The 14,980-nt window shown below is 46.9% G+C and overlaps 1 protein-coding gene across 1 annotated transcript in view; it reads right to left on the reverse strand.

Moving 5' to 3' along the window:
- The window catches only part of plekhg4 (pleckstrin homology domain containing, family G (with RhoGef domain) member 4), a 120,560-nt gene extending 106,980 nt beyond the window's left edge, over positions 1-13,580 (reverse strand). The window contains exon 1 of the mRNA XM_055648519.1: positions 13,343-13,580. The gene's annotated coding sequence lies outside the window, so the exon portion shown is untranslated. The remainder of the gene's footprint in view (positions 1-13,342) is intronic.
- Positions 13,581-14,980: the final 1,400 nt, after the last annotated feature.

Below are 14,980 nucleotides of genomic sequence, written 5' to 3' on the forward strand. Positions count from 1 at the left end.
TCCAATTTACAGCAACTACTGCCTACTAATAACTCACTGGTGGTCTGAAAACATTAACTGAATTAATAACTATTTCTTATTGAAGAAGAATTTTTACTATGGCGTAAAAGCAATATACCACATTGTTAATGTTTATATAAGTTTCTAACCAAACACAGCAGTCACCCTCACAATTTAAGCTCACGAGGTTGTTATGCACAAAAAATCATCTATGAACTATTGCCCATAAAGCAGGTCTGCTCTACTGCTTCAGCAATCTTTTTTTTAAAAAATCTTCCTTGGTCTCTTTTGATTCAAGTGGAAAAGCAAACTCTGAATTAAATTCAACAAATTCTACTATTGGTTCTGCTGTATTATCTTGGCATTTCCATCTAGTTATATTTGTGATTGTAAAAACATTATCAATAGTATCATACAATTAGATTTATTTTTGCTTCTTTGCAGGTCGAGGGATCAAGTCACAGAGATATGCAATTGAACTCCCTCTTTTGAAGCGAAAAAATCATGCAACATTAGCAATTGCAATGGAATTCTAACATTGGGCTTGGCTTAAAGAACAGCTTCGTTCAGCTAGATGGCAATCATTCCAATCCTCTCAACAATAGAGTGCCAGAGGATTAAATAAGCAGAACAATACATTGTTTTTTTCAGAATTTAGATTAGTTAAAACACATACTGTATTCCAATTGTAAAATGTAATTAGGCTAACTGAGCAAGTTTCTTTTTGATTCACCTTTTCTATTACTAAAAGATCCTTCAACTGAAATGTTAACTCTTGACTCTCTTTCCATAGATGGTGCATGACTGGTGAGTATTTTCAGGGTTTTTGTTTTATTTTCTAGCATCTGAAGTGTTTTGTACTTAGTTTATTTTGTGGCCCAGATTACTGGCTCCCAACAGATCAACAGAATGAAATACAAAATTGTCTTTATTATGTTCGATTAAAAAATAAATATTAAATTGTTTTTTAAAAATATATTTTTAAAAATAAATGAAAACATTAATGAATAAGAACAGTTTATGATTTATGTACTTCATTCTTCAAATATTCATGCATAATTGCAAATTTTCCAAAATACTAATTTGTTTAAAAATATAGAAAATATTGTTCTATATTTCCTCAGCACAATAATATTTTAAAGAAACTATGCACTATGGAGAGAATACTGCAAGAAAATGTCCCGTCCCCTACCCCCCTTTCACAGTACGTGCATTTTCCCATTAAAAGGAGTTACAATTGTTAATATCCATATGCCTCTGTTCCTGGCATTATGTTCTTCCAATTTTAGCCTCCTATGCATTTACAATCTCCTTAACCCCCCAACCCCCCACCCCCCCCCTCTCCCAACTGGGTGCCATCCTTTAGCTGCTTAATTCCTAAACTAATTTGCCATTTCTCTACCTTTTCCTTTGTTAACATACTCTGGAAAATCTTTAAAATCGTTTCTATTCAGCCACCCTTTCATGATTTCTTCTGTCACGTTTGTAATTCTGGCACTTATTATTGTGCTGAATACACATTATAGATCCTAGTTATCAAGGATGAAAAAAATGACATAGATTTAGGAGAGTCAACAGAGGAAATAAGAGTGCAGTGGCTTTCGCTTTGCAGTATATACATCAAAATTGTAACAATTATTGTTTTTACTTTCTCCAGGGCAAAACAAAAATTGAACAAATAATTTTTTTTGAAATCTGTATTCAATCACAAGGCTCGAAATTAACGGTTGCCAGGGTGCCAATGGCCACCTCAAGTCCCGCCGGGCAACCTAAAAGCCGTGCCATTTTGCCTGGCTTGGCAACCACCTGGGACACCAAATCGTTCAGCTCTGAGTGGTGCCCCCCTCTCTATCTCTCTCTCTGTCACTCTCCGTCTCCACCCGCCATCCGTATCCGTGTCCGGACCACCAGTTCTCCACTCTCCGCTTGCTCCTCATCAGCCGGCACGGCCTGCCCCCTTGCATATGCGCACTGCCATGGCCTGCACATCCACCCCCTGCACATGCGCACAACCACGGCCAGCACATCAATGGCCGCCCTGCACACCGCCACGGAAACTGGTCAGCGCCGGGCACTTTCTCCTTCCCTTTGCATTGGGGGGGGGGGGGGGGGGGGGGGGGGCAGTCGGCGTCCCGGGCGCCAATGAATGGACTCGACTTTTGGGTCGGCGTTGGTGCTCCCTTGAGCCAATCAATCCTGCCCAAGGGGCGGGGGAGCAGCGGGCGCTTCCCGGTACCAATGAATTGACTCAACGTTTGGGTCGGCGTCGGCGCTCTCTGGAGGCAATGAATCTTTCCCACGTGGGGGAGCAGTCGGCGCTTCTTGGAGCCAATTAATGGACTCGACTTTTGGGTTGGCGTTGGCGCTCCCTTGAGCCAATCAATCCTTCCCAGTGGGTGGCAAAAATCTCACTCTCCTTAAACCCCTTGAAGCTGATCCCATTGTCTCTCTGTCACTTCTTCCTCCCCTGCCTGTTCCCTACCCTCAGTCACTCCCTTCCTCACCTCTCCCATTTCGCATCCCCCATTAAAGACAATGTTTAAATAACATTTCTTCTACTCCCATCCCCCACTCCGTCAACTCTCATAGAATGTTCAATCCAGCGTGTGGCTGAAATCTCATTGTGATGTCATTTTCTGTTTTCAGAATCTTTACGGCAGTTTGTGTAAATTAGATCCCATTGTGATTGGTGGACTGTGAGTCACCATTGTGACATCATCACTGGAAGTTGCTAGAAAAGTCTCCCACTCACAGGCAGTTAGTATTTTCAAAGTTTACTTTTTTTAAACTTTAAGAATCAATAACTTGTGAAATATAACATCAAATGTGAACAAACTCGATACTAACGACCACGGGGAAAAGTTGAGTAAGATTCTGCAAAAAATGTTGTGCTATTTTGTAGCGTTTTGCAGTAGTTCCATGATATAATAGACAGGATAGAAAGATAGACAGGCAGACAGACGTTGTGAAAGCAAAGGACATTAGAAATGAAATGCATTCAATTGGTAGAATCCAGCTCACTTGGAGGAGATAACATGGCCAGCAATGATGTTGGTGGCTAAAGAAAAAAAGTGATTAAAATAAAAGAGGAAATGTGTTTTGCTCATCAAATTGTAAAATAATTTGTACTAATTCAAGACAGTGACTACATTCTGTGCCCCTACTAGTTTTTTGATGGCATTATGGAAATAAATCAAGACAAAACACTGCCGTGGCATTACTCAATAATGGAAATATCTATAATACGATTACAATGATGTTAAAAACTACCAGGATTTCAAATTATTTCAGATATTAGTTTTTGAAAATCATAGTACAATATGCCAAAATGAAATCAGTATGGAAATTACAGCAATTAATATTCTTACAATGTTGTAACAATTTTTACATCAGTAAAACAAAATCTAACGTGCACGATTGATCTCATCAAAGCCTTGAAATTACCTATTCAACAAATGATATAGCAGAGAAAAAATATATAAAATATTAATTCTGTTAAAATACATATAATTTGTCGACTATCGAGTGTTATTTGAATTTACTTTTAACTTTGCTATGAGCCAGACTTAATTATTTTCTCTCTCAAAATTGCACAGCAAGGGAGTCCAACTGCCACAATCTCCGTTTAGAAATATCAGCAAACAACTTCACTTTTACACCATTATCATACAAATCACAGGCACTGATTTTTCCCCTCAAACATAGCAATTGCTTACTTGTTAATCAACTATAGCAACTTTGTTGAGCTAGAATTTATTTTCTGTATTCCTTCCTATTGCACTTTCAAAAGTCACAGAAACAGTACCATAAGTAGTATTGATATGCTCAACATGCTTTGCATAACATACATAAACTTGATTGCTTTTGTTTAACCTTAACCTACTCTTGGATGTTTTATTGCCTGAAAAATAATCTTTTGCCCCTTTCCACCCCTCCACCTAAAAAAGAGATTAAGTATCAAATACATTTAAAATGCCTTCTAAAGTACTTCTATGAAGCTTAATTACCAGAAGTCCTACAAATAACTTTCCAGATGGTGCTAAAGCAATGGGCGAAGTCTTAACCATGGGACACAATAAAGTAAAGGTTCAATAACCGACTCAAACATTGGTGACAATTTTATAACCATAACGCTAACCAATTTACAAATACTAACAACTACACACTAATTTCTTACTACATAAATCAATGTATCCTTTAATTGAATTTCATCAGTTAAAAAATAACTCTGTTAAGCAACACAGAATTGTGAAGAAAGAAAACAACAAGGACAGAAGTCCTGTACAACAGCAAAGTATATTAACCAACTGTTGTTTGAAACTTATAATTCTTAAAAGTAACAGAAACAAAGTAGCTCAGTTAATAATAACAGCAATCTGGTACAAAAAGTATTGCAGGAGAGACATACTTAAAAAAACATTAAAATCCCACTCTGCTGATATGTCCTCTTTTCCTGGCAACAACATTTGACTAATTGAATCAGAGGCATAGCAGTGAAAACATACCGTTGCGGCTCTTAATTGCACTTTGTTCTCAGCTTCTTTGGGGCCCCAATGAAAGAACGTAAGCGAGATCAAGTTTACTCTCATCAGTCTTGGTCTGTATTTGTGCTGATTAACATATGTCTGTCAAAAGGTATAGGATATGGAAATTTGCTGTTGATTACAGAAATCATTCAGCAATTTAAATATTTGAAGTTATTCCGTTAAGGTAGTTCAAATTCAAGCTAATGGAGTAATATCTGCAATTGCTATAATTAAGATCTGGATTCTTCTGGACTATTAGCACAGATCGTCAGTATACCATGAAAATGACAGCAACATGGGATTCCTGCTTAGATGTGATTTAACAAACATCCCAAATTTACTGAGAGTTCCTTAAAAGGGCTGTCCCACTTGGACGACCTAATCTGCGAGTTTAGAAGAGTGTCTTCGACCTTCAAACTCGCAGCATGGTCGACACGTGGTCCTAGGTCTTATGAGTTTGCTGGAACTCTCCTTCATGCTCGAGGGAAGTTCCCGAATACTCATGGCCTCAGCAAGGTCGCGGAAAATTTTTCAGCATGTTGAAAATTTTTCCACAAGTAAAATTTGGTCGGCATGGCTCTTTTTAACTCGTAGTGCAGTGGGGTCACTATTTGGTTACAGGCAGTCGAGGGCAGCCGTAGGTAATCTCCTTCACTGACCGGGCATTTTGATTGGGTCATTGGAGTTTTCAGGGAGACCTATCGGTAGGTAAAATGCCCGCTAAACTTTATTAAACTTCTTAAAAATGTCTCCCCCCCTTCTCTCCCTCTGCGCTCTCTAAAGGACTTACCGTCACTGTGCAGCTGTTTAACCTTCATCTTCATAGCTGGTGTGAATTTCAGACACCGCTCCCCCACTTTCCTGGCCCCCTGCCTTCGCAATGTGTGTGTGTTGTGTGTGTGTGTGTGTGTGTGTGTGTGTGTGTGTGTGTGTGTGTGTGTGTGTGTGTGTGTGTGTGTGTGTGTGTGTGTGTGTGTGTGTGTGTGTGTGTGTGTGTGTGTGTGTGTGTGTGTGTGTGTGTGTGTGTGCCGCGGTGCGGTCAGTCGATCCAGTTCGCGGTTTCCTCGTGGATGGTCGATCCAGCTCGAGGCTTTCCAGGCGAGTGCCCTTGAGCTGGAAGGTCGAAGACACTCTTTTTAACTCGCGGATTAGGTCGCCCAAGTGAGACAGCCCATTTACCTTCTTCCACTGGAAGCACTCTACCCAAAAGTACTGAAAAGAAAATCTAAAGACTGCAGATGCTGAAAATCTGAAACTAAAACAAAATATACTGAAAATACTCAGCTGGTCAGATTGCACCCATGAGATGAAAATAGATTGAAAAAACATTTTAGGTCCAAGATCCAACAGCAGAACTCAGACCACTAGGTCATCTTTCTTAGAAACATAGAAATTAGGTGCAGGAGTAGGCCATTCGGCCCTTCGAGCCTGCACCGCCATTCAATATGATCATGGCTGATCATCCAACTCAGTATCCCATACCTGCCTTCTCTCCATACCCCCTGATCCCCTTAGCCACAAGAGCCACATCTAACTCCCTCTTAAATATAGCCAATGAACTGGCCTCAACTACCCTCTGTGGCAGAGAGTTCCAGAGATTCACCACTCTCTGCGTGAAAAAAGTTCTTCTCATCTCGGTTTTAAAGGATTTCCCCTTTATCCTTAAGCTGTGACTGTGAAGGTGCAGTGAAGGTGCTTCCATATTGTTTCTAAGTTTGGAATTCTAATATTCTGACCCAACAATGAAGTAATGGTAAATGATTTGGAGAATAACATACAGGTGACATTTCCATTTGTCTCCATCCTCTCTCATTTAGGTCAATGAGATCACAGGTTTGGGAGATGCTGTGAAGACGCCTTGATAGGTTACATCCTCTACATTGTACAGAATGAGAGACAGAGAGAGGGACAGAGAGAGAGAGAGGGACAGAGAGAGAGGGGAGAGAGAGAGAGGGAGGGAGAGAGGGGGGGACAGAGAGAGAGGGGGGGACAGAGAGAGAGGGGGGGGAGAGAGAGAGGGGGGGACAGAGACAGAGAGAGAGAGAGAGAAATAGGGGGACAGAGAGAGAGGGGGGACAGAGAGAGAGGGGGACAGAGAGAGAGGGGAGACAGAGAGAGAGGGGGACAGAGAGAGAGGGGGGACAGAGAGAGAGGGGGACAGAGAGAGGTAGACGGTGAGAGACAGAGAGGGACAGAGAGAGAGGGACAGAGAGAGAGAGAGGAGACAGAGAGAGAGGGACAGAGACAGAGAGGGACAGAGAGAGACAGAGAGAGACAGAGAGAGACAGGGAGAGAAAGAGACACAGGGAGAGAAAGAGACACAGGGAGAGAAAGAGACACAGGGAGAGAAAGAGACACAGGGAGAGAAAGAGACACAGGGAGAGACAGAGAGAAAAACAGTGAGGGACACAGAGAGACAGAGACATTAAATTTATAAAACTGACATTTTATTTTTTCCTACGGCCTGCAAAAATGTGCCAAAAATATAACGTGGCCCTCATACTGAAAAGTTTAAAGGCCCCTGTATTAACTGGTAGCATCACACCCTGGTTTGGCCACTTGAATGCCAAGGAACGAAGAAAATTGCAAAAAGTGGTGCACACTGCCCTGTCCGTATAATTTCAGTAGGACCTCTTCACTCCAGTACTCAAAGCCTCTCTTGATAAATGTGGACATATCATTTGCCCTCCTGACTGCATGCCGAATAGATAGATGTTAGCTTTCACTGATTGGTGTACAAGGCCAGCCAAGTCCGTTGGAACATCAATATTTCATAATGTCTCCATCTAAGCAGTATTTTACTTTCAGTTTTATGCAAAGCGGATGACCTCACAATTTATCTACATTACGTTCCATCTGACATGTTCTTGACCATTCACGTAGCTTTATATTTCCCTTTGAAACCTCTTGAAACCTGGTTTTGTATAATCAGGAAACTGAAAAATAACAGCATTCAAAGAAATATGAAACATACTACTAACAAGGAGTCTGAATATATGATAGGTGCCTGAAAGGCATGGCCAACAGGGTAGGGTGTAGGCAGAATACAATAGTGGCATTTGAGAGGCTCTGACATAGACATATGGATATGGAGGGATATGAATCATGTGCAGGTTGGTGAGTTTGGCGTATAGGGAGGTTTCACGGCAGTCGGGTCACGACCCATGACCCGTACTGTTGCTACGCTACTCCAAATGGATTACACGCGATGAACTGCAGGTAGGCACTTACCATTGTTTCCAGCGTAGGGGGACCGTTAAAATCCACTGAAATTGTCAATTTTTGCGCTGTAAATAATTATGGAAATCGGGATAAGCGTGTGAGACATTTAGCCTACTTCAGAATTCCAATCGTGAGGAGAAATTACGGCAGATAGAAGCGAGAGCTGAAGAGACAATAACAGCCAGAGTGCTTGGCGAATATTGGCCGTTTTGTCACTGCATTTCATCAATAGCAAGGCATTATTTATGTTTTTTCTTGATTCCTTTGGCATCTAAAAAGTTTCAGAAGTGATAAATCTGGCTGTAATTTTTTTAAATCACCCATGGTTCTCGTGGGTTTTTACGTACAAAATGAAAAACGCATCTGAAGAAAAATTTACAGCCAGATTTATCACTTCTGAGAATTTTTAGATACCAAAGGAATCAAGAAAAAACACAAATAATGCCTTACTAGATGAAATGCAGTGAGCAAACGCGATAATTCCCAATATTTTCAATGTTTACCAAGCACTTTAGCTGCTGTAGTCCCTTCAGTTCTCGCTTCTCTTTACCTTAATTTCGCTTCACGTTTGGAATTCTAAAGTTGGGTACATGTCTCTCACATACTTACCCCGACTCCCACAATTTTTTTCAGCGCAAAAATTCAATATTTTGGCGGTTTTTAACAGGTAGGAAAGTATGCGTTTCTAGCATTAATAACATATACCGGAAGTGACGGATGTCTTCCAGTTGGATTTAGCAGCTCCGTGCGTCGAGCCCTATGACCCGGTGACCTTACGTGCAATCCCCCTATGGTTCAGTTTAGACACTGTGGGCTGAAGGGCCTGTTCCTGTGTTCCATCTTTCTATGTTCTAAGGTATATCTTGGACTTTTTTTATCGTATTGTAATTTTGCATCAAATCACCTTTCTAATAAACAGGAAAATATTCCTTATTTGAACAATGATCAACATGCAAGAGTACAATTCAACACAGAAAAACAATGATAAAACCTTGGAATAATTTCAGCAACTTTGAATTTTGCTATGTACATATTGTGGGTTGCTACTAGATAGACAAGTTGACTTGGGCTGAATGAGCTCCTGATTAATAATTATCTTGTAATCTTATATACAAGATGATCCATGACATTGGATACAGAACAAGATCTGAATTACAAACCATTGTGTTGCTTTGGATGTGCAGGTGCACAACCTTTTATCCGAAGTTCCAAATAACGAAAACCTCCGAATAGCGACATTTTTTCAGTCCTTGAAGAAAGGTCCTTGAAAACGTTCACCGAGGGCGGCCCGCAGAGAACCTCCGGTCGGTCCTCGAAGAAAGGGGAACTAAATCCCCATTCATAAAAGAGAAGGTGAGGGTATATTGCGCGGGAGGGTTAATAATTGACAATCTGCTGCTGCCTGCCCGCTGAGTTAAAAAGTTCCCATAGACTCACGATACACAGTGTATCGTGAGTCTTGCATGAGAACTTTTTAACTCAGCGGGCAGGCAGCAGCAAATTGTCGCTCCCTTCAGTTTCACCCCACCTACACCCCTCTGCTTCCAGGCCATGTGTGTGATCCCTTCCCTCCCCTCTCCAGCTCCCCGCCCATTGCACCGGCGTGGGGGTTTTGCACTGTCTTCACGTCGGAGCTAGTGCCAATCACCGGAGACGTCAGGACCAACGGGACTCCGGCCCCCAGGCCCACTGCAAGCACGGAGATCCCAGAGACCCACTGCCAGCAGCAGCCCAGCCCCGTTCCAATTCCAGAGGAACACGCTCCCCGTAGGGACCGAAGCTGATGGTGTGCAAGATGCGTCTTGGTCTTGAGGTTGCGGATGAGGGGGCGCAGCTCGGGCTGTGACGTCTCCGGCCACCCCCTGTACAGGAGCTGAGACTGGGAACTGTGGGGTTGTTTGCAGTTGCAGAGGGAGGGGGCAAGGGCGGTACAGTTCCCAGTCTCAGCTCCAGTCCAGAGGGGTGACCGGAGACGTCAGGACCAACGGGACACCGACTGCAAGCACGGAGATCCCAGAGACTCACAGCCAGCAGCAACTCTAGCCCAGCCCCGCTCCAACTCCAGAGGAACCCGGGTTGCGGATGAGGGGCGCAGCTCGGGCTGTGGGCGAAGTGCCACTTGTCGCTGTAGCAGCGCATCGGGGAGCGGGTTCTTGTTGGTCCTGACGTCTCCGGCCACCCCCCTGGACAGGAGCTGAGAGACGTCAGGACCACCAGAAGCCGCTCCCCGATGCGCCGCTACAGCGACAAGTGGCAGTTCGCCCACAGCCCGAGCAGCGCCCCCTCACCGGGACACCGACCCCCTGGCCCACTGCAAGCACGGAGATCCCAGAGACTCACAGCCAGCAACAACTCTAGCCCAGCCCCGCTCCAACTCCAGAGGAACCCGGGTTGCGGATGAGGGGGCGCAGCTCGGGCTGTGTGGGCGAACTGCCACTTGTCGCCGTAGCGGCCCATCGGGCAGCGGCTTCCTCTGGAGTTGGAGGGACAGGGAGATACAGCGGCTTTTGAGAATGGTGGGCAATCACTTCCAAAGTTCTGCCCACACAGTCAGTACACCTCTCCTACACTTGTCTCCCGCACTAAGATCATCTCGCAGAGAATGATCCCAGCCTAACCCTCCCTATTCTCTCCTATTCTGCAAGAAAAAACTACATTGAAGACTCAAACTCGCGATCGAGTAACTGCCGGAATCGAGGCGCAAACTCGCGACCTTGCGGATATGAGCCGAGCACTCTACCACTGAGCCAGCCGTTAAAATCTACCCTAAAAATCTTCCATTCCGAAAGCCGAAAAATTCTGAATTACGAAAAGTGTCTGGTCCCAAGGCTTTCGGATAAAAGGTTGTGCACCTGTACATGCCGGCATAAAAAACAAGTGAAAGAAAATCCTGTTAAATTGATCAAAATACAGCCTTCTATACTCATGCAACATTTTATGAAAAACTGCATACATAATATGCTTACATTCTGAAGATCAATGCATACATTGTGTACAATAAACCATAATGTGGAGCAACTAATATTGCAAAAAATAGGGGATTATAAACTAAATGTCAGCAAAATCCAATTAAAAAGCTTTGAATCCAAATGTTGGGCCCACATACTGTACAGTACACTATTTTGGAGGAGAGAGGGGGGGGGGAGAGGGGGGGGGGAGAGGAGAGGGGGGGGGGAGAGAGGAAGGGGGGGGGGGGGGAGAGGGGGGGGAGGGGAGAGGGGGGGAGGGAGAGGGGGGGGGGGGAGGGAGGAGGGGGGGGGGGGGGAAGGGGGGGGAGGATTGGGGGGGGGGGGGGGGAGAGGGGGGGAGGGGAGGGGGGGGGGGGGGGGAGGAGAGAGGACGACAGAGAGGAGAGGAGGGGGAGAGGAGAGGAGAGGGGGGGGGGGAGGGGAGAGGGGGGGAGGGAGAGGGGGGGGGGGGGGGGGGGGGGGGAGAGGGGAGGAGGGGAGGGGGGAGGAGAGGAGAGGGGGGGGGGGGAGAGGAGAGGAGAGGAGAGGCGAGGGGAGGAGAGGAGAGGGGGGGAGGAGAGGAGAGGGGGGGAGGAGAGGAGAGGAGAGGGGGGGGAGGGAGGAGAGGGGGGGAGGGAGGAGAGGAGAGGGGGGGAGGAGAGGAGAGGGGGGGGAGGAGAGGAGAGGGGGGGGAGGAGAGGAGGAGGGGGGGGAGGGGGGAGAGGGGGGGAGGGAGGGAGAGAGAGGGGAGGGAGGGGAGAGAGAAGGGGGGGAGAGGGGGGGAGGAGAGGAGAGGGGGGGGAGGAGAGGAGAGGGGGGGGAGGAGAGGGAGGGGGGGAGGACGGAGGGAGGGGGGAGGAGAGGGAGAGGGGGGGAGGAGAGGGAGGGGGGGGGGAGGAGAGGACGGGGAGGGGAGGGGGGAGGGGAGGAGAGGGGGGGAGAGGAGAGAGGGGGGAGAGGAGAGAGGGGGGAGAGGAGAGGGAGGGGGGGGAGAGAGGAGAGGGGGGGAGAGGAGGGGGGAGGGGAGAGGGAGGGGGGAGGGGGGGGGGGGGGGGGAGGGGAGGGGGGGGAGAGGGGGGGGGGGAGAGGGGGAGAGGGGGGAGAGGAGAGAGGGGGAGGGGGAGGGGGGGAGAGGGAGTGGGGAGAGGAGAGGGGGGGGAGAGGAGAGGGGGGGGGAGAGGAGAGGGGGGGGAGAGGAGAGGGGGGGGAGAGAAGAGGGGGGGGAGAGGGGGGGGAGAGGAGAGGGGGGGAGAGGAGAGGGGGGGAAGAGGAGAGGGGGGAGAGGAGAGGGGGGGGGGGAGAGGAGAGAGGGGGAGAGAGAAGAGAGGGAGGGGGGGGGGGAAAGAGAGAGATAGTGCCTTTTTACTTCAACCCAAACAGCCATTTGCAGGCAGTGCTTTTTTACCTCTAACCATATTTTCATTTTCAAACCAAATTAAGGGTACTCACAGTGCTGTAGACATTTGTCAGTGTCATTCAGCTCTGCTTGAGCTCTGATTGAGGCACACCACTTCCTGGTTTTATAGTCCCTCTACCTCCCTCCAGCAGGGGCAGCAGAGAGAATGGGGATTGTTGTAAAAACATTAATATCTCTGTCAATTTTCATGACGGGAAAAATTCTCGGCACACGTGCGGCGGAGGGGGGCTCTGAGCGAGGTGGCCAAAAATGACGGCCGTAGGTGGCGGCGTTCTCTCGGAAACCGCAGCACAGAAAGCCAAAACCGGTCAAGAACAGTTTTAGTAATATAGAAGATATGGACACACTGATCTGTTTTGTAATAAATGCCTACTATGTTCTGTGTGCTGAAGCAAAGCAAGAATTGCATTGTCCTATACAGGGAACTTGATGTCAAAAATACAACATCTTGGCATCTCCCACCCGCATAGCCTATCCTCCGCTAATTTTTAAATGTCTCTGCGCAATGAGCGATCTGCCCCCAGACTTTTCCCAATACCCTTTAGTAAGTAAAGCTGCCAGGAAGTGTTTCAGAATTTTGTTGACATGCCAGGAACCTCTTGAGTGAAGATAATTAAAACTTCTGGGGCAGTAAAATTGTCCTGCTCAGCAGTTAAAGTATTATTTCTGCTCTTCAGTTAAGAAATACGGTCTGAACCAGAAGCACTGGACCAACGTCGGGTCAAAAGCCAAAATTTAAATTCTTGATGCAAAATTGAATGTAGTAATTAATTGCCCGCTCAGCAAGCGGTGGCCAAACCCACCCAAGAGGTTAATCCGAGTATGGGAGCTCGCCACATGGTGGAATGGTGCCTGATGCCGGTGCACTGAACAAAGGGGAGCCCGGCTGGCGGGGCTGTGGCATCTTCTGAGGGAAATCTCTCCAGCTTGGAAAGTGGGTGGGGTGGCAGAAGTGGTCTGGGAAGTTCCTGCTGCTTCCAAATCAAAAGGCGACCGTTTGAAGGCGAGATGCCGCGTTGATTAAGAGTACATTAGAGAGGCCTCACCCCGCGCTCCTTTCATCAGTTGCCAGACCATTAATTAAAACCGCCGAGTCGAGGCGTCTTCTAACGGGCGCCAGGCCGCGTGGCATCGCGCCAGCGCGAGTCTCCCCCTCCCTCCTCACCCGGCGAAAGTGAGTAACATTTCAATCGTCTTTTAAACAAAAAATGCTTCAAACATGCACCTACCGAAGAAATGCATCTACCGAGGACACACACACACACCCGTCGTCTCGACGACGCCACACCAACGGCCCCCGCCCGCGCTCCTCGCTCCCGCCGATAACCCGGCACGTGCCGAACAGGCGGGAAAGCCGCCAGGGCCTGATCCACCTCAGGTGCTGCTCAAAGATTGTAGAGCTCCTCTAGTATCTTTGGTGGTGCTGTGGGTGCCCCATATGTACTTGTTGGAAGTATAAGTATAATGTAAAGTGGCATTTAACCAGTTTACAACCTTTACAAATAAATATTTTGATACCCTACATATCTGATTGGTGGTGATAATCCAAACATTTCTCGACATGGGTAAACTTAGGAGTAGTTTTTATTTGTTTATGACTATATATGTCTGAATACTGAGGTTTACCATTTCTAATGCATGAATGCAGGTACAGCATGAGCATCTAATCAGAAAATCCATAAGAAATTTGTAAAACAAATGGGTAAAATAAAATAATTGATGGCTGGATTCTACCCCCAAATCATGTAGATTCTTCACTTTCTTGATTCTTGGTCCCTGCTCGTCCCCCAAAGCCCACAGAATGAGAGGATGGAGCTGGAGATGATAACAACGCGAGGAACAAGGCTGGCAGGAGAGGAGAGGGAATTGAGGTCTGTCCTACTGGAAGGGTGAAAGGTGAGGACCAGGGGGACTCTGCCCTTGTTGCGAGTGCGGGGATGGGGAGAGAGAGCAGTGTTGTGGGGTATGGATGAGACCCTGGTGCGAGCCTCATCTATGGTGGTGGAGGGGAATCCCCGTTCCCTGAAGAACAAGGACATTTCCGATGCCCTGGTATGGAATGTCTCATCTTGGGAACAGATGCGGCGTAGGCGGAGGAATTGGAAGAAGGGGATGGAGTCTGTACAGGGGGCAGGGTGGGAAGACGTGTAATCCAGATAGCCATGTGAGTCAGTTGGTTTGTTGTGTATGTCGGTCAGAAGTCTGTCCCCTGCGATGTAGATGGTGAGGTCAAGGAATGGTAGGGAAGTGTCGGAAATGATCCAGGTGTATTGGAGTGCCGGATGGAAGTTGGTGGTGAAGTGGATGAAGTCAGTCAGTTGTGTGTAGGTGCAGGAGGTGGCCCCAAAGCAGTCGTCAGTGTAACGGAGGTAGAGGTCGGGGATGGGGCCCTGGTACGTATTGAACAAGGATTGTTCAACGTACCTGACAAAGAGGCAGGCGTAGCTGGGGCCCATGCGTGTGCCCATAGCTACGACTTGTGTTTGGTGGAAATGGGAGGAGTGAAATGTAAAGTTGTTGAGGGTGAGGACCAACTCTGCTAGGCGGAGGAGAGTGTCAGTGGCTGGGTATAGGTTGCAATAGGTATTGAGCAACACCGGAAATTGGAGGAACAGCACCTCATATTCCGCCTGGGCAGCTTGCATCCTGATGGCATGAACGTTGAATTCTCCCAATTTTGCTAGCCCTTGCTGTCTCCCCCCCTTCCTTAACCCTCGAGCTGTCTCCTCCCATCCCCCCGCCCTTGGGCTCCTCCTCCCTTTTTCCTTCCTTCTCCCCTCCTACCCCCCATCAGTCTGAAGACGGGTTTCGGCCCAAAACGTCACCTATTTTCTTCGCTCCATAGATGCTGCTGAACCCGCTGAGTT

Source organism: Leucoraja erinacea, chromosome 17 (genome assembly GCF_028641065.1).
Source record: "Leucoraja erinacea ecotype New England chromosome 17, Leri_hhj_1, whole genome shotgun sequence".
Lineage (NCBI taxonomy): Eukaryota > Metazoa > Chordata > Chondrichthyes > Rajiformes > Rajidae > Leucoraja > Leucoraja erinaceus.